Genomic DNA, 22,547 nt, shown 5'->3' with positions numbered 1-22,547 from the left:
TAACTAAACAGGTGTAACACCCATGAAGGCCGTCATGCTGGAAGGTGTGATGGAAATTATGCTTCCAAATTGGATCTGTATCATTATTTTTTTAAACATCTTTATTGGAGTATAATTGTTTTACAATAGTGTGTTAGTTTCTGCTGTATAACAAAGTGAATCAGTTATACTTATACATATATCCCCATATCTCTTCCCTCTTGTGTCTCCCTCCCACCTTCCCTATCCCACCCCAAAGGGAATCCTCTGTATCATTATTGAGTCAAATAGCCTTTCATTTTTTATTTTTTTTTGGGGGGGCGTGCTGCACCGCATGACACGTGGGATCTTAGTCCCCCCACCAGGGATCGAATCCGTGACCTTTTCAGTGGAAGAGCAGAGTCTTAACCGCTAGACCACCAGGGAAGTCCCTCACTCTTTATTAATGTACCATGTTTATAACCTTTCTTATGGAGCTATTGATATTCATAATGACGGATTCAAATGAAACATTTAAGAAATTGCTTTTGCTATTAGAAATTTATTCTAAAGGAAAATTAATAAAATTAATTAAATTTTAATTAACAAAATTAAAAATCCATGATCTGAAGTATATATTAATTTATTGATTAGGCAGATACTTTTCTGTAGGAGGTTAAAAACACTTAACATATTTAAACTCAGGCTAATTTTCTTTTGGAATCTGGAAGTCTGAACCAGGCCTTTAATGAATAGTGAATGAATGAATAAAAATCTTCTTGAGGAAAATGTGTAGAAAACCTAAGTTCAAGGAAGTTAGAAATTGGGTCAGATGTTCTAGAACGGTGGTTTTCAAACTATATTTTGCACTGAGAATCACTTTGGGAGCTCAAGAAAAAGGCAAATACTCATATCTCTCCTCCCCAGAGAATTCTTATGGAACAGGTCTGGGGTGAGACCCTGGGATTTGTATATTTAATAAGGATGTCAGGTGATTCTGACTCAGTTGGTCAGTATACCAGCAAATTGAGTGTTTTAAGTCAGCATAGGGGTTCTGGATTTTATCCCCTAGCAAAACCAGACCAAGAAATTAATGGGATTGGGCAGACCATGATGGATAGGGCAAGAATTTTCCTGCCTGGCTCTGAACTAAAAGAGTACCTACCCCTTTAGTTATTTTTATCTCCAGATATTGATATTTTTATGGTCTTTCACTTTTATCTAGGAGCTTGAATTCATCTAGAAAAGGTATCTGGGAAGTGGGCTATGCTTTTGAAAGACATATGCTTAAATCGGGTAATTGTGTGAGAAGGAGGTGAAAGGAAAGAAGAATGAGGAGAAGAAAGGAGGAGAAATGAAACTCAAAGATTGGAAGAAAACATTAATTCCATTATGTATATTTATTGTATGTCTGTTTTGTTATACGGACTATATTAGACCCTGGGGAATTATAAATTGAAAAGACCCAGTTCTTAGAAGAAGGTGTCCATGTTATTTTCCTTCCCAGCAATTCTGTCTACTCACCCCCATTCCCATCTTACTGTCCTTCTCCTTCCCCATCTTAAGAGAATCAAGATTAATGAAGGAGAGAGGAAGAAGATGAAACAAGGGCAACGGAAAATTCTGTACAAGTTGTTCTTGCCTGTTGTTGTGTCTCATTCAAGTTCAAACATTTTTGTATTTCCATTTTTATTTTGAGCTACCAGGAAAGAGGTGAATTTTTACATCTCTGCCTTCATCTGGACTCTATTTAGTTGCTACAAATTGATATTTTCTGATTTGAATAAAGCACATATAACTATTATCATCTTATAAGTGCAAAATTTTAGTTTGAACTTCCTATTTAGTTGATGGTTTCTAGACAGTTAAATATGTTTAATTTTCTGAGATTTTCTTTCTGTTGAAATGGTTTGTAACATGGATAACTATTTTAGTGGACTGTAGTGGCTAAAAAGAAAAAAAAAAGATTAAGGAATGAAGTATTGCTGTTTGTATAATAGGATGACTTTTCTTGAACATTTTGAGAACTTTAGATTTCACTGTTTCCATTTCTGGTGAGATATCTGTACACTAATATCTGAGTTTTCAGGCAAGCCACAGCTTAACTCTATTGCCATATTTATCTAAAATTGATTTTTCAACTATTTATAATTAAAAGCTAATTTAAGAAATAATACTTGAAATAAGTTTCACTTAGTGGGTTATATATATATGCCTTTACTATAAAAAACTTTATAAAATTGCCATTTGATCTAGACTAAAATTTATAGGTCAACATGGTACTCTATTTAAAGGGCTTTTAGGACAAATATTTACCATATTTGTGAAATTTCTTTATAATAAGGTACACAAGTACCTTATGAAGGACTCATCTGAGACTCCTGAATATGTGTACATATATATTTTAAGGTGGGATACGGAGAGATTGAAATGGGTCTGTTGAACCACAAGATCTCATTGTTGGTGATGTTTATCTTCATGGCTCCAACTTCTAGCACGACACCCCAAGATGTTTATTAAATAAACTTTTATGTCCCTTTGATTTAATATTGAGTATATTTTTAATTTGATACTAAAATTGGGCTAAGAGGCAGTTCCAGGCCTCCCAGCAAAAGGCTAGATGTTGCCAAAGTTCCTCAGAACACTGCCAGAGTGTTAACATTGTGTTCACAGCTCACCCAGGGTGTTTGCAGAAAGGCAAAGATATAGAGCTTTGAGGAAATTATCTGGGTAATTCATGGAAAAACAACAACGAGGAACAATGATATTGAGGAAAAGAAAGATTAGGACCTGAATTAACTAGTCTATGTGTAATTTATTTAATTTAGTGATTATCAATTTTATTCTTCATAATTATAATAAATTATTTGTATAATCACTTAAAATGATTTTTTTACACGTTTTATCTATTCACAGCTAGACACAAAGTCTTCAACATCACAGATCTTATCAATTTGGTTAAACCCAAACCATATAAGTGACCTATTTATTTCTTCATTTTTTTGCAGGCACAGAGCTAATCCCAGGGCAAAGCAATGCCATTAGGTAAGGCCTCATCCTCTATTGTGACGTTCCTCCCTGCCCAGTTTTCCAGCCTGTTACATATGTATTTACGTACTTGGTGGTTTGCTCCTACTAACATTTCTAGCACTTCTGCTTGCTTAGTTTCTCCTTCATATGGAGATGATGAAAGTATAAAAATACTGTCCCTGTGAAAGAACCTTATAGCTTTATGAAGCCCACGCTTCAGGTAGTTTGGGCACTTATGCAAAGAACGTTGAAAATAACAAGATCAGTAGTAATTCTATATGTTTATGCTGTATACATTTCAAGATACTAGGTTCTTAACTCTGGAATAGACATAAAGATCATATAGCCCAGTTGCCCTTTGGTAAATTAACTTTCTCTTCAGCTCCTATAATAACGTCTGATGTCTTTTAACTTATATTTGAACATCTCCGGTGTAGGGAAACTCATACTTCTCAAAGTTCTTTAGAAATGTCTTCCTTTCCATTGACTCCAACCCTTTTCTCTGTTAATATATATCTATAAGTTTGTGTGTGCATTCACACATGCGTGTGTGTGTGTGTGTGTGTGTTGAAGGTAATATTGAGTAGTTCTAATCTTGCTTCCATGGATTAATCCTTGAAATATTTTTGACATCTATTCCATGCACCCCAAATCATCTCTTCTGCAGGCTAAATATGCTCAAATTCTCTCAACTATTCATTACATGATCCTGATATAGCTCACGTTTCTAATTCTTTCACATACGTCACTTGAATTTATTCTCATAGTAACATTGTAAAATAGGTAAGGATTTGTAAAACTCCCCATTTACAACGAGAAAGCTGAGAGGTCAGGATATTGGTTGGAAGAGAAGAGAACTGATACTCACTAGCTTTTTATATTATGGCCTACTTATTGCCATCTTAAAAAAATACATTAAAATTTTAATTTTCACTTGTTTTAATGTTTAATCAAGGATATGAATTTTGGAAATTCCTGAATATTAATTTGGTAAATCATAAGGTAAGAATGTGAGAGAAGCCATCCAATTTATTTACCCAGCGCTCTTCAAGAAATATGTTTTGACTGGATTTTTTTGTTGCTAGAAAATTTTCTAGACACAAGTTAAAAAATCTACATATACCATTTCCCTAAATGAAACAATCTCTCTTTGCTATATATTTATATGGCCTTGATTTTCACTCCCTCTTTTTAGCATCAGGAGTCCTAGAGATTTCACTAATGAGCTCATAGGTTTCAGTTATTTTTGTATTAAGAATTAGAGAAAGAATACTGTTGGTCTCTTTTTAAATAGAAGGTGTACTTTCTCATGGGAAAAATACTTATACCTGAGAGGTACAATTTCATTTTGTACACTCTATCTTCTAAATGTTACTTTTCATTCTGTAATGAATTCAAGAGGAAACTCTACCCTTTCCTCTAAATGACTCATGATGTAATGCCTTTACAGATTAAAAGCACAATTTGACTAATGGGCCTCATTCTTACTTGTAAGGTTTTATACATTTCATCATGTTCACCCTATTGGACACATCACAGACTACATAACTTATACATTCTAAAAATAGAACATATGAAAATTGTTGATTCAAGAATCAGAGGTCTCATTCTAATTGAGTGCTTTAGCTTGGAATTTAACCACTAATAATGCTAAATTATAATGTCATGTAGGTACTTTTATGGATGGGTCAAGTGTAAAAAATAAAACCATTAACAGCATTATGAGATTGTTTAAAGTAAAGATTATCACTATGAACTGTTAGATTAGAACAGTAACCAAGTGTTACAAATAAGCAAAAATAAACCCACTTGTAGTAATGTCTATTTTCTGATATATTGAATATTTTGATTTTTAAATGGCTGGTAATCCATATTTATTTTTGAAAATAAAGAATTTTGTTTAGATAATTGATCATATATTTTTAATTAATTGAGCATTAAAGATCCTAAATAGTAAAGTAAATAAAATGAAGAATAATAGGTAAGCAAATAAGGATAGGAAGAAAGAGGGAAGACACACAGGAGTTTTAGGGGAAAATGGTGTCATAGGAACACATTATGATTATAATAAAGGTACTTAATACCATCAGTTTTTTAACCTAATAATTACCCATGCCTTTAGGAGAATCAAAAAAGCAAGTAAACACTGGAATAATATTAACTAAGGTATTAATGTCCTCATTCCCATATAGTTAATTTAGTTTTTTATAGTAGCATATTCTACTTTTTTTTTTTTTTTTTTTTTTTGTCTGCAGCATGTGGGATCTCAGTCCCCATCCAGGGATCAGACCCATGCCCCCTGCATTGGAAGCCCAAAGTCTTAACGACTGGACTGCCAGGGAAGTCCCTAGCATATTCTACTTTTGTATTCACCTGTCAAACATATTTTTTAATAGACATAAAATATGTCAAGTTTAGGAATTTCAGATGCTTGTTCCATTTTACTTAAAGGAATTGCTTCAGTTGGGATATATGAGGTTCTGGTACCAATGAACCATTTAAGCAGAGATGTCAGGTAGACCTTTGGTTATGGGGGAGGCAAAGGAAGAAACCTCAGCTGGTGGTAGTCACGGAATAAGATGAAATTGCCCTAAATAGCCAAAAATACAGTCACATACAACCTCAAAGGGCTTTTATAGAAATGACAATTCATACTATATTTACACATTCATTGGAAAAACCCTGCAGATTTAGATCTTTTTGCCAAGCCTCCAGAGTTTAAGAGAAGCCAAATCTGTAGCTGTAATAATTTCACTCTGTACTGATGATAATTATGGGCTTCTTATCTTTCACATTCCCCTTCTCCTCTCTCTCTTCTCTCCTCCTACTCAATTTACTGAGAATTTTATTTAGAGAATTTGTTTGTCTAATAGTTGTAACTAGCATAATTCACCTACCCATAAGTTTCCATAAATAGGAAGCAGTGAAGGAATGAGAATAATATCCAGTTAATAAAATGCATCACTAATAGTATTTTGTCCCAGAATTTTCCTAGTCATAACTAATATTAAGCAGTTGCCTTTTATACTGGGTGAAAATTTTTGTATCAGGATTGTGAGCTAGGATGACCAAATGTTCTTGTACCAGATGACTAGTAGTTAGGGATGTTCCTGCTTCCCTTGAGAACATTTGGAAAATGATTTCTATTTATCAAAAAGGATTTGGAAATTTCTGTGATAAGATGATAAATTCAGAATATTAATTGCTTATTAGTAGACTATTCCCAGTTGAAACAATAGAAAACTCCAGGAAACCTGATTAAAAAAAGGGAAAACCCCACCTGTCCCCTCCCTTTTTATAGATCCTTGGGAAGGGTGTGGACAGGAAGAGGAATGATATGTATTCACCGTATTCATTAGAATGGAATATAAAACTGAACACAGTATTTGTATCTGAGCATGAGCGACAATGACTCCATTATGTACTGACCTTTAGAGGAAAGGGTCAGGGAGGTTTGAATAGTCAGTATTTGAACTGTAAGACAAACCATTCCAGGACACAGGCTTTCAGTACGTGATGAGGCTTATCCCAGAGATCCTCAGCAGCAAAAACAACACAGAATGAAAAGGAAGTCAAGCCAGGGATCTGCCAAGAGAAAGTGGTGCCTACATAAAACAAAATAGGTTGTTAAGAAACCAGCCAAGATGCTGTCATAACATTGCAAGGATCTCATTTCCATCTGTGCCCCTTGCAATACTGTTTTGTTATGTACCAAATGATGCAAATCAACAAACATGGAAGGTAGTCCTCTGCTTCAATTATTTTATAATCTAAGATATTCATAAAATTTATTTCCTGTCAACCGAAAACACTTTGGAATATTTAGCTAACAGGCTACATTGTACAGTACACAATGTTTAAATCAGCAGATCAACATGGTAGTCTGAGAATTGTTATTTATTGACTTTGAGCAAGTTACTTCATCTTTCTTTGCCTGATTCTTAGTTGAAAAATGAAGATAATTATTGAGATAATGGACAAGAAAGCACTTTGTGAACTCAAAAGTTTTACATGATATTACCAATCTTTTGGACAAAAAAAAGCTAAAAAAAAACTATTGTCATAGAATTGAGTTTGCTTTTCCACTGAGGGGGAAATGGAAAAACTGTTGGCTCAAGCAGAAGTGGGAAGATCATTTGGAGAGTTCAGAGGCTTTTGTCCAGGGTGAAAATGGTGTAGGGGTTGTCATTAAACATTTACAGATTCACACCTGCAGAAATATATTTTTAAAAATAACTTTTCTATACCCAAGCCTAACTCTAACAGCTTCCTTGCCACTGTCAAGGAAAACTCGAATTTCCAATTTAAGTTGAAATAATTACTCTGCCTTTACATTTATCAATTTAGTATTTAAATTTTGTCAGTTCAAGATTTTCTCTTTCCCATTTACCTTCTTACCCTTTGGATGTAATTTGAGTCCCAGAATGGGCATATGTACCATCTTGGCTTTCATGACATTTGCTTCTACTATTGACTTACAAAACCTATCCAGTGCTTCAGGTAACTTTGTTTCAGACTATATCTCTCCAAGATTGTATAAAGAAAGCCCTCCCTGTTACTTCAGTTATTCAGGGAAGAATATGGTAAAAGAAATGAAAAAGTACAATGACAAATAATTAACCATAGTTATTATGCCTCAGAGGGAATACAATTCACTCATTTTCAGGGTCCATCAAATTACTGTGCCAATAAAGACACAGACCTACTAGAGAGTGGACTTGAGGGCACGGGAAGGGGGAAAGGTAAGCTGGGACGAAGTGAGAGAGTGACATGTACATATATATACTACCAAATATAAAGTAGATAGTTAGTGGGAAGCAGCCACATAGCACAGGGAGATCAGCTCGGTGCTTTGTGACCACCTAGAGGAGTGGGAGAGGGAAGGTGGGAGTGAGGGAGACACAAGAGGGAAGAGATATGGCAATATATGTATACATATAGCTGATTCACTTTGTTATAAGGCAGAAACTAACACACCATTGTAAAGCAATTATACTCTAATAAAGATGTTAAAAAAAATACTGTGCCAAGGTCACAGTGATGCCTGATGTCTAGAGCCTCTAGCAGTTAATTCTTTGAGATGGACTTAACTTGGAGGGGATAGCTTCACAGGAGAGGTCTGTGGAAGGAGAATAGCCTTTAATAGTGCCATGATTGCCCCTAGAAATGGTGGAATGGAGCAGTGATTAGTGGTTAGTAATTACCTCTCCTTGGTAGAGACAGCAGGGATAGTAGAGTAGAGGTGGTAATTAAAGGATGCAACAAATGGTGGTAGCAGTAGGGAGAATCTTTTCCATCAATGGATGGAACAAGTTCTCCCTACTGCCAGAGCATCAGGAAGATCACCTGAGTGTTCTGAAAGACCCAAGTCAAGGAAAGCTTGATGGGTGAGAAATATTTTATGTAATGCTATTGCTGTGTGTTTCCTCCATTCAGACAAGGCAGTGGTTCTCAGCTGGTGCTGATTCTGCCCTCTAGGGGACACTTGGCAATGAAGGAGACATTTTTGTTTGCTAAAACTGGGGGGAGAATGTGCGGTACTGCACTTAGTAGACAGAGGCCAGGGTTGCTGCTAAACATCCTATCATGCACAGGGCAGTCCCTCACAACAGAGTCATCCAACTTAAAATGTCAATAGTGCCATGGCTGTGAAAACTTGACCCAGGGAAAGATATTTTCAAGGGCTAAGATTCTGCTGATCTACATGGTGGGGTGGTAGGAATTTGAAATACAAATAACTTTTTTGGACAGTGTTAGGCAGGAAAGTACCTATTGTAACTCTTCAACACAAACTCAAGTGCTTAGTTCAGACTATGTCTACTTAACGTTTTTAAAATGAGTAAAGAAAAATAGCAATCAGTGATTAGAATGTTCTTTATGAGTGCCAAAAAAATCAGAATCATTCAGGCCTACATATTTCCCAATTTTGGCTGCTTCTCAAAATTACCTGTGGGGATTTATGAGTATTTCAGAAATTCTAATTCAGTAGTGTAAGTGTGGGGCCAAACGTTTATATTTTTTGAAAGATTTAGATGAGATCCTGATGCCCACTCAGGGGTGAAAACCACTGTTTCACAGTCACATTAAGAAAGCTAAACTGACTTAAATAACATTCTCACTCTTCTCTGCTTTCAAATCTGATGGTTTAGTGGCTTTAGTTGAGGAGAGAGGGTCATGGATATGTAGAAACTTATACCACTCCACCTTCATTCTATATCTTATCCATAGCCTAAGTTTAAAGAACTATAATAGTTTTGGGATATATAGATAGATGTACCTACAAAATCTTTTCTCTTTCTTGCTTTTTATAATGAATCCTCCCAGCAAAAATGTGTGGCCCATGAAGGCTTGATGAGATATTCAGGCAATCTACGTTACTACTCTTAAAAAAAGTGATCCCTTGCGTTTCTCCCTTTGCCCTCTTGACCTCCGTGTGACTTTCCCACCGCTCCGCCCTCACCCCCAACCACATTTGAATAAAGTTACTGATGAGGAAACAGGGTACAGAGATTAAGCTCTCCAGGTTACACAGGAAATCAGGGAGCCAATTGGGATCGCATTTCCAGCAACCAATCCAGAAATCCCACCTAAATAGTTTATCCGAAGTTCTGGAAGGGCAATCCTTGCCAAAGCAGGTTTCAGATGAAAGAAAATACAAGCTGGTTTGCCCATTTGAAGAAAACACACACAGAGACACACATCTACACACATGCAAGAATTTAACTTTTAATTTTGATCCTCTCTATTGTTTATCTCTTGATTTCAATAGTTCAATGTTCAAAACAATATCCTCCGGATTCAAATGAGCACAATATAAACTGTTAAACATAAATTATATGTTTTCCTAAGACGGTTCTAAAGAAGGTGCTTTTTTTTTTTTTCTCCTTTTTCTTGTTTTTCCTGCTTCAAACAGGAGGTGCATTCTCCTTATTTTCCTGTCTTCAGGAAAGTCAGATTCCCTAGTATTATCAGTATCTAGGAATTATAGAGGGACAACTTCAATTCTTTGGGGAAAAAAAAGCAATATTATTTTAGATTTTGCCATGGAATCCACTGCAAGCACAGCTCAGATCAGTTCTAGCCCTCTTCATTTGCATGGAAGAAATGACTAAAAGTGATTAATGAGAGCTCTTTGAGAATTTTTGTTGACAAGTTTATTGGGAACTGTGAATATGGAAACTGCTATCATTTCTGTTTCTAAAAATCATTGCCACGAAATGAGTGAAAAACATTATTAAGCCCAGAAAGCCTTTGCTTTTACACCAAACAGTGAAGATGGAATAAAAAGGAAAATCAATATAAACATTATGTGTTCCAGATGAGTTTTACCACATGACAACAGAAGAGTGAGACAGGGTTCTGAGAACTAAGTGACAGAGACTGAAGGAATGTAAACTGTAAGCCTTTTTTGTTATTATCTTTAAAAAGTGTCACATTTTCTCTTGTGACTCTGGAAAAATGGTAGCTGATAAATATAATTTATTGTCCAATGCCAAAGGCAGATGTAATTGTCAAGATACTTCTCTTTTGCTCTTTACTCTGGGACTTATGAGCTAGAAGGATAATCTTATGGGTAAAGAATTGCTTATTCACTCTGTAGGTCTATATATGGGTACAATCTAAATTTTTATCACTTGTTATAAAATTTCAGACAGGTTTGAAAATGCAGGAAATATAGACTACCTAGAACAGGGGTCCCTATTACACAGTACTGTAGTTTATTGCTTTATTTGTCAACAGAGAACTCAATAAGCCACAATTCTGAGTTACCCTCTGGAGTTATTAGGTAGAGTTAGCTCTGAGCTACCAACCTAGAGTACAGAATTCTCAAACCTGGCAATGTTCCTGGAGGCAATGTGGCCAAGCAATTAGGAAGCTTCTAAAAAGGGAGTAGGACCTTTGGTATGTCCAGATATTGGGAACACATTTCAGAGCTTCTGGACAGGATGTTCCACTTTTGAATGACTTATGCAAGACCTGTGTTCTGATTCATCTTAGCGTGCTGTGTTTGAGAGCCCTCGTGTCGAGAGCACTGTGGCAGTTTTCTTTGTATTTGTGCTTAAGTAGAAAGGATAGATGTTATCCCAGAGGCCAGAAAACAGTAATGCATCTCCAGAGAGCCTGATGGCATTGTAGTTCCAGAACTGCAGAACAGAGCCCAGAGCAGGCTACTGAGACTCCGAAGTGTAACTTTAGCTTGGTTAAATTCTTGGTGGAGAATATGGCATAAGAAAAAGGGTTATGGTCATATAACAATTATTATCTTTGGTTTCAAAACATTTACTTACAAAATGATCTTCAGGGGCATGTAATCACTGTGAAATTATAGTGTAACTTTCCAATCAAACTGTGTGTGATCATCAAAGCAAAGAAAGGAGTAAAGTCAGTTCAGTTGAGATCTGTGAGCCAAGCTTGTAGAGAAAGACTGGATTCTTGTAGTAGCTTATCTTCCACTAACTCCATGTTGCCAGTCATATCACTAAACTTCCATGTGATCCACATTCTTCAGCTGCAAAATAACGTGCATACCTGGCTCAGAAGACCTTTGTAGGGAAAGACTAAGAAAGTGGGTTTTTTTTTCTTTAATTAAAAAGAAAAAGGGTTTATAAAAATATATAAAATTATTTAGGGGTTGTTTCTGGCCTACAAATGAAGGTATCTTGTTTTCATTGGGATGAAAGGGGATTTTTATATTACATGATTTTACAAATCGATCGTATGTTATATAATATGTTACATGTTAAATGTTATATAATAACAGCAGCTGTAATTATTTGTGTTTTATAATACTGTGTCAGATACTGTGGCAGTAATTTATGTGTTTTATCTCATTTACTCCTAAAAGCAATGGCAAGGCAATCTGTTGAGGAGGTATTATGATCTCCAGTTTTAGAGATGGGACAACTGGGGTTTGGAGAGTTTGGAAAAGTTGGTCATACAGTTCGAAAGTGGTGGATGCATGATTCAAATCCACTTCTCTTTGATTCCATAGTCTATGCTCTTGGCCACTGTTATGGCTGAGTTGTGTCCCTCCCAAATTCCTATGTTGAAATCCTAACTCCTGGTACCTCAGAATGTTATGGTATCTGGAAATAAGGTCTTTAAAGAAGTAATTAATTTTAAATGAGGTCATTAGGGTGGACCCTAGTCCAGTATGATTGGTGTCCTTATAGGTAGAAGAAATTTGGACACAGACACACACTGAAGTAAGACCATGTGAGGACACAGGAAGAAGTCAGTTATCTACCAGCCAAGAGAGAGGCCTCAGAAGCAACCAACCCTGTCAACAGCTTGATCTTGGACTTCTAGCCTGCAGAATTGTGAGACAATAAATTTCTATTGTTTAAGCCACCCAGTCTATGGTATCTGTTATGACAGCCTTAGCAAACTAATGCAATCACCATTATATCTTGTCAGCTCACCATTATATCTTGAATATCAGGAAAGATATTCAGCCTAAGAAGTCCTTAGCTAATCTAAGAAAATCATCAAGTCAGAGGCAAATAATTTCAACTTGTCTCTATCTCTACCTTATGTCATCTAAACATAGAAATTTCTCATCTTTTCTGTGGTGGATTACCTTACTATTTAACAAATATTCAGTCTCCTCATCTCCATGGAGGAATATACCTCCTTGCCCTACTTCTGTTTACTTGGTCATGGTACTTACCTTAGTCAATTAGATGTTGAATTGAGGTGAGGTTGAGATGCTGAATTGAACAGAGGCTTGAAATGTTTTTGCCCACTAACCTTACCTTTCTTGCCTCTGAAATTTGGACCCCAGGAAAAAAAAATGTTGAGCAGACTTGAACCTATCTTGCAGCTTGGATCAGGAGTCCAGCCTGGCTCAGCCAAACTGTAGCTGACACTCAGTTCTGTGAGAATAAATAATTGTTGTTCTAAGCTATGGATAGTCAAAGTGGATGTTTTCCGTGCAGCATTATTGAGGAAGTAATGAAGTACCTGTTATCATTTTATCATGTGGTATCTACTAGCACACTATGTGTGGGTCCTATTGTGTAATGGAAGTCTCCATGGGATTTCCTGTTTGATTTGGGAAAAATCATACCAGCTCTCCTCTGAATATTTCCCACATTCTGAAGTTCAAGTCTAGAGAGGCATTCCATTCAGTTTAAATGATTTCTGTTCTTCTGGAATCTCCTTCTACAGGGAAATTTGGGCAGAGGTGTAACTTCCGAAGACCAAATCAGCAAACCTTATTGTTATTAATTGTTAAGCAGCTGGAAAAATATAGAATCTGTAGAGAAAAAAGACATTGAGAAGGGAGGAAAATATACAGTGGGATGCCCATCACAAAGAAATAAGCAATGTCAAAGGCAAATTTCATGCTCTTTGATTTTGTCAAGGATCAACCCTGGTCCCAGTGTAGAGTAGCCCAAATTAGGTATTACCCAATATCCAACAACAGTAGAATGAATAAATAAACTGTGGTATATTTATACAATGGAATAATTTATAGCACTTGTTATGGCTTTGTGTTCTCCTCCAAATTCACATGTTGGAGTCCTAATCCTCAGAACCTTAGAATGTGACCTTATTTGGAAATCAGGTCATTGTGGTTATAATTATTTAAGATGAAGTCACACTGAAATAGGTTGGGTCTCTAATCCAATATGACTGGTGACCTTATAAAAAGAATGCCTTGTGAAGAGAGAGAGATACAAACAGGGAGAATGCCTTGCGAACATGAAGGCAGAGAACAAAATGATACACCTACAAGCCCGGAAGTGCCAACGATTGCCAGCAAACCACCAGAAATGGAGAGACGAGCATGGAACAGATCTTCCTTTACAAGGAATTAGCCCTGCTGACACCTCGATCTTGGATATCTAGCTTCCAAAATTGTGAGACAACAAACTTCTGTTAAGCAACCTACTTTGTGGGTACAGCAGCCGTAGAAAACTAATAGAGTAATGAAATGGACATACTTTTCTTCCATGCAAAAATATGGATAATTCTACTGACTATATTTTTGAGTGGATGAAGCTGGATGCTACAGAGTGTGTAATATGAAGCCAATTTATATAAATTTCAAACACAAGGAAAATTAACTCCTAGCAGTCACCTTTCAGGTCAGGGGACTAATATATAGACTAGAGTGTATATAGACTTTCTGGGTACTGCTGTATTCTATTTCTTGACTGTGCAGTGGGTACATAGGTTTTTTTTTTAGTTCACTTTGAAATAGTTTATTGTGCTGTACTCTTATGATTTGCTATGTTTTTCAGGCATGTTGCATGTCAATACAAATGATAATTTAAAGGATATCCATGGGGAGACAGTGGGGGAAGAGACTGAAGCTAGAAGATTTAGAAGCTGTATTTGACTTTGTAAGTAAGTGCATGAGAAGGGGACATGGGATGACACCTAGGGCACAGCAGAGGGTTTGGCTCAGACAGGAGGAAAGACACTTCTGTGCTTGTTGAGAAGGTTCCAGGTGCAGTATAACAGAAGCGGAGTTTGTGAAGTTTCCAATTTATCAGAGTTCTCTTCTTTCCTTTGTCTCCAGTAAAAATTGAATTTAGTATTCCCAAAATATTTTTTTGGCAGGTCTCTTTACATTTTCTAAAGTTCATTTAAAACACCATCCGTTTCTCTGGCAAAACCGGGGAGTGCTTGTGTCCACATGACATGACTCCTGTTGCTATGGTAATTGAATGTTTACTAGAGAAAATATTACCAGTTAATAATAGCCTGGATGGAAATAATAGCTACTGCTAAGCCCTTCAGAGTTACACACCATCAATTTCCAATTTGCTGAAATAGGTGCAATTTGCTTTTTGAGTTTCAAAGTATTATTTTTTCCAGGCCTTCATGATCCTTCCCCCACACCACGCACCACAGACCCACACCCACACATCCATATGCTTCTAAAGAATGTTCTGTTTGTCCAAAATGATGATTGAGGGAAGCTGTTATGTTGGAGCCTCATCATAATTTCAACAGTAGGAATAATGAATAAATGAGAAGTTTACTATTTATTGGCTTTGGTTAATAGTGACATTGCAGAGGGAATAATCACAAAAAGAGAGTATAATTCATACTATTTCTTATACTCAATCTTTTCCAGAATATCATTCCCAAAGAGTAAACCAACAAGCAGATGTGTTGAATTACTGTGTCAAAAATCATGCTTGTATACAGCAGAAACTAACACAACATTATAAAGCAATTATAGTCCAATAAAGATGTTAAAAAAATCATGGTTGTGCATAACAAAAATGACTTTTAAGGTATTCAGCCCACCCTCTCCCTGAGTCTGGGCTTTTTATTCATTTGTTCCCTTCTTGATTGATTGCTTCTTTCTACGATACATTAATACAACAAATGTGTATTGAGCTAGTCACAAACCTGGTTCCCAGGTATGCAGACTCTGCCCCTGCTGTCAGAGGATCATTCGAGATAGGGGATGCAATGTTTTGATGAAGTCAGTCCTCCCACCAACAGCTTTCCCAGTGGATGCCAACAGAGGTGCAGCTGGAAGAACACAGCTCATGCCTCAAGTTCCATGTCCTCCCACAATTAGACAACTTCCACCCACATGGTGGAAGTTGTGTGAAAGCACAGGGTGGGGGCTGTAGTTTAGTGCCTGGGCTTGTGGGAGGGAAAAGCTCACCTCCAAAAGTCAAGAAAACAAACAGCACCTCTGAGAGTCCAAGCTTATGCTCCAGAAAAAAAACCTGGAGAAACATTTAGCTACCATGATGACCAGCTCTATCACATTTCCACCAGACCTGTGAGGGTAGGAGAAAGAGTGAGTGGACCAGTTTGACACTTTGTGGACATGCAGTAAAAGGTCAGGTCATCTTTGGAGATGGCTCTTTTCCTCTAAGCCAATGGTTCTAACACTTAATAGACAAGATAATTACAGGGTGGGAAGGAGAAGGGTTAAGAAATGAAGACATGCAGATTGCTAAGCTCCACCCCTAGACTATGATTCAGTATTTCCAAGGGTGTAGCTCAGGAATATGCATTTAAACTAGTTCTCCTGCTTGTTTTGATGATGGTGGTCCCCAGGCCACACACCTGTGAAAGAAGGGACAGGTTGGCACTTTAGTTAAAACATTCTTAATGGTGGAGGGCACGTGAAATGGGGCAAACAGATGCAAGAGAGATTAGTTAGAAAGATAATGTTCTAGGTGATAGACAATAAGTCTGTGTAGCAGCAGGGGTTTGGAGAGGAAAGATGGGTGAAACTTCGAGAAAGATTAGGTCAGCAGGTAGAACAGTTACAAGCCTGGCTATCCACATTTCCCAGGGAGAGAAGTCACAGCACAAGGACCCTGGCTTTATATTTACTTGTGTGGGTCTGTAGGGACTGACTTTCACCCCAGCATTTATCCAGATTCTTAGACAGAGAAGGTTAAAGTGAATGAAAGCAAAGTGCTGTACATCTGAGCCTGTGGGAGATACATCCCAGATAATACTGCATTGTAGACTCTTAATGATGGTAACACATGTAGAGATGGAGAGATTTTTAATTTTTATTTTTGTTTGTGTGTTTTCCTATATGAGTATGGTGACAGGTTATGCCCAGAACCAATGTTTGGAAGTATCAAGGGGGACAGGGTAGAGGCCAGAAGATGGGAGACACACTGACAATTAACGTGTAAATTTTGAGGAGTTGCTGAAGTAGACACACTGATTTGGCACTACCCACTCCAGAGGATTGTGACCTAAAAATAACTTGGATTATAATTCTGCTGCTGTTTAATATTTCCTTGTGGGTACTGCCCCTGCTGGCTAGAGCAAAGACAATGACAGAAGTTCTGCAGTGGTGGCTCCAGGGGTAATGGAGAGGACAAGTAGCCAAAGGGATAGTTAGAACACCTAGAAATCATGCATTTGGCAGGGTCAAAATACAGGATGTGATGATGGGGACTCAGTTACTCTAAAATAGGAGAGCCACAGTCTGGAAGTCTTTGCATCAGAAAGCCTGTGCCATCAGTTCCTGTTTCCTTCATCAGAGCCTTATTCTCTATCACTTACCCAGAGAGATAAAGTGAGAAGTGTTGACCAGCAAGCCACTCTTCCAAGGGCTACCAATAGCATTTTGACATCAGGGGGGCCTGCCCACAAGGCGTGGGACCATGGAGTGGAGAATAGATTGCACTTACGTAAGAATGCACATCATCTTTACTCTTACATCTTTACTCTTTGCTTATGAGCTGTTTGTTAGAGAACTAGTTTATGTGGAGGCTAAGATGAAAGTCAAAGAAACAGGTACTGTCAAGTATATTGTTTGGTCTAAGAGGTGGAAGAATGAATGATTAGTTTCAAAACAGATGCCTTGGCTCTTTCATATTTGTAATGAACATGTATCCCTATTTTGGCACTTTGTCTTCAGAACAGGGATTGGCAAAAGACAACTTGTGAGCCAAATCTAGCCATGTCCATTTGTTTACATATCACTTATCGCTGCTTTTCCCCTACAATAGCAGGGTTTCATAGTTGAAGGGACTGTATGATCTGCAAAGCCAAAATGGTTTACTATCTGACTTTTTACAGACAAAGTCTGTCAACCCCTACTTTAGAAGAAACCTTTAAAAAGTTAGAGTCGGGGCTCCCTGGTGGCACAGTGGATGAGAGTCCACCTGCCAATGCAGGGTACACTGGTTCGTGCCCCAGTCCAGGAAGATCCCACATGCCACAGAGAGGCTGGGCCTGTGAGCCATGGCCACTGAGCCTGCACGTCCAGAGCCTGTGCTCCACAATGGGAAAGGCCACAACAGTGAGAGGCCCGCATACCACAAAAAAAAAAAAAAAAAAAAATTAGAGTCACTAGGATGTACTTCCCTAATGATTAACATCAATGAGGAAAATAAATTTCATTAATGAAGGTGATTAATATTTGTAAAATGTTTTTACATACATAATAACCTCATGATCTCCATGAAAGTGTTTTGAGGTAGGTATTCTGAGACCTGCTTCATGGATGAATATGTGGAAGAGGAGAGGTAAAATGATTTACTTGACTCTCACTTTGGGGAACCAGAACCAGTGTCCCAAATGTCCTAAATTCATGTGATTTCTATTATTCTAACTCTACCTTAGAGCTGAGTGTATCTGTTTATGGAAAAAAAACAAAACAAAACATCTAGTATAATTTCCAAAGTGCTGAGAGGACCTTTGCGCTCCCAGACATCTCAGCCCAAATCCCAGCACTCGAAACTCATTTCTTGGGGGCAACATGTTCCTTTTCAGAGATGTAATATGCCTCTGGGAAGGAGAACCTGTTAAGTCTGGTTACAAGTCACTTGCATTTTCAGACGAATATTTTTCTCCTAACAACGAGACATGATGCCCTGTGATGAAGGTGGGTTGGAAGAGACTGAGCAGAGTGGTGGGTGCAGAAGGACAGGTTTCTGAGTGTGGCCAGGGATGCAAAGGAATAGATCTGGAACTGGGTGTCAGGCAGTCAGGAGAAATAAAGAGTGTAAGTCTCTGGAAGGTGACTCTTTATTCACAATTCTTCTAATAGGTGTTACAGTCAGAGCAGTGCTTAAGCTTAGGCAAATGTATGATATGGGTCTCATTTATTTGATTCATACATTCTTATCATCTTTTCTCTCCAGCCCTGTGACCAACCTTGTGCTTCATCTCACAGTTGCCTGGATACTTGCAGCCTGAGTGCTGACAAACTTCTTCAAGATGAAAAATTTGCCTTTGTGAAAACTCTACAATTATATCCCCAAGGAGGTTTCTCACCACCAGAGGGTCCCTGGAGCAAAGTTGAGTACTCTCTGGAAGGTTGTAAATTTTGCATATGGCGCTAGCAGAGAGAAGGGACAGCAGCAAATGTCAGGACCACATGGTTTCCAGTTAGATTGTAGTCAATGTGATATTTGTATGATACACTGTGTTCTCTGTTCAAAGATGTTCTTGAGAGAGAAGAAATGTTGCATGTTTCTTTTGTGCCAGGTGATGAATAATCAAGGGGGAAACTGGGGTGGAAAATCAGTTTTGGATTTGAGTGTTGTTAGATAGAAGCTAGAATTGTGATTGTTTATGGTGGTAGCACCATCTTAACAGAGTGGAAATGTGTTTATCTGTCTCACTTTCTGGTGGATGACAGAAAATGATGTTCAAACCTGATATGTATGTGTTATGGACATTTCTATTTTTTTAAAGAACACTGTAAATAATAGAGTTGAAATACACACCCTGAAAATATGAAATTAACTCAGTGAGTAGGTTAATTCATCTATTTTAGGATATAACTAATTAAATATAGAGAAAGATGTAGCTTTCATAGAAGAAACCCCAATAACCATTAGATTTTTATAATGGCACCATCTATCCCTGTTTTTTTTTTTTTTTTTTTTGGAGAATTTTATTTATGTGTGTGGATCTTCCTTCATAGGGTAGAGAGAGAACTGAACTGGGAGTGTTGTTCTTTGGGTGACATCTCTATTCTTGTTCTTAATCAAATGGCTTTAGGTAGATCACTGTGTTTTTCTTACTCGATTTTCTTATCTGCACAATGAAGAGACTGAATTAGACAACTTCTTTATTTTCTTTTACTTCTTAGGATGCAATTAATTCTCTGCTTCATTTGGGTCACAGACTACTGTCAACATTCCTTTTCTTTCCTTTTGATCCTTTGAAATGCTGTTTTCTCTTGACATGACTCACTAAAATTAAATTATTAGACTTCACATTCATCATTTCTCATTCCTTTTGTTTCCAGTCATTTTGCCCTCAGTGTTAGCATCTTGGCTGCAGAGTTTGAAGATGCATAGGTTAGAGTCACACCTCTTATCCAAAATATCTGTGACAGTCATCATCCTGATTCCTCTTGTTCCTCTACAGGAAAAGAAAGCGTGTGGTTTCCTAAGCTCGAGGTATTTATGCTGGCTTAATTTTAGTTGTGTCAAATAGGACTGAAGTCTTGTATGAGTCTCTGACACATTAGATTTAGTTAAGGATGCCATCATTCTATTATTTTTAAACCCATTTCTTTGGGTAATATAATAGGTTTATTGCCCCTACCTAAGTGTATCACACAACCATTCTAACCAAAGATTATGAATCATTATGATTTCATCAAGTTTAAAGAGAAGGAAGGAACCAGTGGTAGTATGAAGCAGTGCCAAAAAAAATCACAGAAAAATATATTTCTGTTTTTAACATTCGTGAAAGTGTTACATGTACAATCTTGCTTCAGAGTGAAGGAGGGAGGCAGAGAAGGGACCGGCTTAGCAATGATGATGTGCTGCACATTATAATGACAAGGAAAGTGATGTCCCAGTCTGCTCTGAAGAGTCCATTTGGAGTGAGAGGTTGACTTCTAACATGACTGTGTCCATATGAAACAAATGCATCACATGACTTTGCCTGACATCATTTTCCCTGCTTCACTGCAATTGTCTGGAGACCATGGAATGAGATGCTGTTAAGTCATAAGCCCACAGATATGTACGACTGTTTAGCCAAGGCAAGGTTGGCAGCTTGGAAAGTTGTTTTATGACAAATATTAGGTTCATCTTGGCCTTTTTGAGAAAAGGTCCTTCAACACAGTGAATGATACTGGGTTTCCCTGGGAAATGAAAGTTCAACAGTGGTGTATACACATGAGCAGTGGTCAAACTCTTGATTAAAAAACACTTTGAAAAAACTCAATGGTCATCCTGAGACTGCTCTTAGTCCAGGAGTTGGTAGAAATAGAATTCCTTCATGTACACACAGACCCCTTATGGGGCTGCTGCATGAAGATGGGACATGACTAATGCTTGTTCACCATTTTGGCTGTAGTTTTTCTACTTAAAATGCATCATTTAATCTTCAACCTTCTTGTACTCTTTGAATCAGACTGTTTCAAATAACATAAGTGAACTATTAATAGTATAATCTTTTTTTTTATTTAAAAAATTATTTATTTTTGGCTGTGTTGGGTTTTTGTTGCTGCATGCGGGCTTTCTCTAGTTGTTGTGAGAGGGGGCTACTCTTCGTTGAGGTGTGTAGGCTTCTCATTGGGGTGGCTTCTCTTGTTGTGGCACACGGGCTCTAGGTGCGTGGGCTTCAGTAGTTGTGGCACACATGCTCAGTAGTTGTGGTTCATGGGCTCTAGAGCACAGGCTGAGTAGTTGTGACACATGGGGTTTGTTGCTCCCCAGCATATGGGATGTTCCCGGACCAGGGCTCAAACCCGTATCCCCTGCATTGGCAGGTGGATTCTTAACAACTGCACCACCAGGCAAGCCCAATAGTATAATCTTAAGGTTAAGATCCCAGGCCCAATGTCTGAAGACAGTCATCTTATTTTCTCCACAACATCTATTTATATGCATTAAAATGCATATCAATAAATGGAAACAAAAATTGAAATTCAGAGGGAGGGGTCATGGAAGGCTGCAGTTTTTAAATATTGGGCCTTGAAAATGACAAGCAGAGAGGAAGAAATAGGACAAGGGTATCAGTGTCCTTAGCTTCTGATTTATTTCAAATTCAGCTGACTTGGGAGCATGATCCAGTTCTTCTTATTCTACATTTGTCCCACAAATGTTTCCTGTGTTTAAAAAAATGGGAGGCATCTTGGCTGTGTATGTGTGGGGGAGGGTGGTGGAGAATAGCATTTCCAGAGTGTTTTCTTTTCTGCCTTTCAGTGTTTTACAATCCGTGTTATGGTTATTAAGGGCTGATATGCCAATCTCATTTGTTCTAGAAGTGAACTATTTAAAATGTTCATCTTAATAGTTCAATAGATTTTTTTGGGCCACCCCACCTAGTTATTACCCCAAATAAGTATCCCAAGTAAACGCATATGGAATAATTGCAGACAACTGTTTTCATCAATCCCTTTAATCTATAAAACAGTTATTTTATTCTGTCACAAATTTTCTACTGATGTGTATTTAAAATTTTTCATCTCTAGTGAATATTTTAATTACTATAAAGTGAAGAATTCAACATGGATGTATGATTTGATTTTGTCAGAGTTAAGCAAAGGCCTGTATATGACTCATTGGGTTGTTCTATTCTTTGAGAGACTTAAAATTAAGAATTTGGAGAAAAACTAGAGATTTGGATTATTTCCAGCCAAAGATTAAAAATTTTTTGTTGCTGTAATATATTGATTTTTGGCATGTGATGTCCATAAATGGGAAAAGAAAAGAATAAAGAATCTTCAGCCCTCAATTTGAAACTGTATGGACCATTTACTACCAGACTGATGAGAATTTTATCACCAGGATGGTGATCTGCTTAGAAGGAAGCTGCTGATAAGGTTTACCAATTTCAGTCCTTCATCAACCTGTTTTCAGCTTCTGGGCATTTAATTCCAATATTCTCTACTTCAGAGGTCTCTCTAAGCTGAGACTCAGATTGAGAAGTTTCTACTCTGGAACTTTTGCCATCTGGAACAGACTCTTTGCATTTTCATCCCTTGCTCCAAATCTCAGCTGGGATCAATCATGTCTCCCTTATTTTCTGTCCCTTATCTTCCTGTGTGTGTTGAACAAGTTCCCACAACTCAGCAAATGACCCCAACTTGAGTCAGCCCTGTGTGTTTTGAAGGGAGCCAGTCTAGCACCAGCCCT

At 37.5% G+C, this 22,547-nt stretch overlaps 1 long non-coding RNA gene across 2 annotated transcripts in view; it reads left to right on the top strand.

Annotated features, from left to right (window-relative positions):
• LOC309806421 overlaps positions 1-14,333 on the top strand; it is a 59,834-nt gene extending 45,501 nt beyond the window's left edge. For both annotated transcript variants that reach the window (XR_014294385.1, XR_014294386.1), the window contains 4 exons: positions 2,967-3,003; positions 10,307-10,385; positions 12,162-12,308; positions 14,238-14,333. This is a non-coding gene — a long non-coding RNA (uncharacterized lncRNA). The remainder of the gene's footprint in view (positions 1-2,966; positions 3,004-10,306; positions 10,386-12,161; positions 12,309-14,237) is intronic.
• Positions 14,334-22,547: the final 8,214 nt, after the last annotated feature.

This window comes from Mesoplodon mirus (genome assembly GCF_964341445.2).
Source record: "Mesoplodon mirus genome assembly, chromosome: 6".
Classification (NCBI taxonomy): domain Eukaryota; kingdom Metazoa; phylum Chordata; class Mammalia; order Artiodactyla; family Ziphiidae; genus Mesoplodon; species Mesoplodon mirus.
Note: the sequence above shows the minus strand (reverse complement) of the source record. Positions and strands in the feature narration are given on the sequence as shown.